The sequence below is a fragment of the Cryptomeria japonica genome, unplaced genomic scaffold, assembly GCF_030272615.1.
Source record: "Cryptomeria japonica unplaced genomic scaffold, Sugi_1.0 HiC_scaffold_20, whole genome shotgun sequence".
Taxonomy (NCBI): Eukaryota; Viridiplantae; Streptophyta; class Pinopsida; order Cupressales; family Cupressaceae; genus Cryptomeria; species Cryptomeria japonica.
The window spans coordinates 1947501-1948519 of record NW_026728842.1 but is presented as its reverse complement, the minus strand read 5'-3'; positions in this window follow the sequence as shown (position 1 = coordinate 1948519).

Sequence of the window (1019 nt, the reverse complement as noted above, 5' to 3'; positions counted from 1 at the left end):
AAGTGCGCCCGATTCTTAGACCGCTTCGAGGTGACCTCGTAGCCTCTTTCGTCCAGGCTTCCTGCCTTCAACGCCCTTTTTACACCTCGATTGCTATGCGCGGGCTCGTTGGCGTCTATCACCTCTCTGCGAAGAGTGGCACGATGATTGTTGGGGTAAATCGTAGCAGTCCGATCTCTGGCCTTGGGCCATTGTGAGGGCTGATCGATTTCCTGTGCGCATCTCGTGTTCGCCCAGTAACAGACTCGACGACTTGTAATCGGTCTTGTTCCCGATTGTTCCTGGAGGTAGTCTTCGGAACTCTTGGATTTGACCTGTCACTCGAACTGTCCTCTTCCGAGGATGCTTGTGTGTGTGGGCTTGTGCCATTTCCTTGGCGGTATTAACGAGATATTAAAGAGCGGAGTGAGCGCCTCGCCCAGCTATGTTTGGGGCTCTCACTCCCTTACCCGGTGTGCGACCGCTTTGCACGTAGGTTGCGGAGCATCGCGACTCTTTCGATGTTTGGCGGTTGTCTTCCGGTGATGCGTTGGTCCCGAAGTGCACGTTACTAGCATTTCTGCCATTGTTCTCGATCTTTGGCACGTTCCTTCGTTGCAATTGGATATATATCTCCGTTTATACGCGCAGGCTTCTCCCGCCTATTCAGCGCTGTCCCACTCTCAGCACTCTCGTGGTCTCCTTGGCTTCTCTCTCCCGTGAGCGAGCTCTCTTCTCGAGTCTTTTCCATGTCCCATGGAGGTTGCCTTGCGAAATTCGGGCACACAAACGTGACCGGATAAGAGCGGAATTGCCTATGAGGAGAAGCTCACCTTAGGGAGCAGCAATGCCGAGTGTTTCGACAGAGGGTAGAGGGGGCGTTGTTTGGGCGGTTGCACAAAAGAGTGCTACGGTTGCACTGAAGGTTGCTTCTTCGTCTCCGACGAACTCTTCGAGGCAAAAAAGCTTGTATACGGGGTCGAGGTGGGACTGTTCGTGCGAGTTGCGCCACCAAAAGTGCGTAGGGGGCATATACCTGG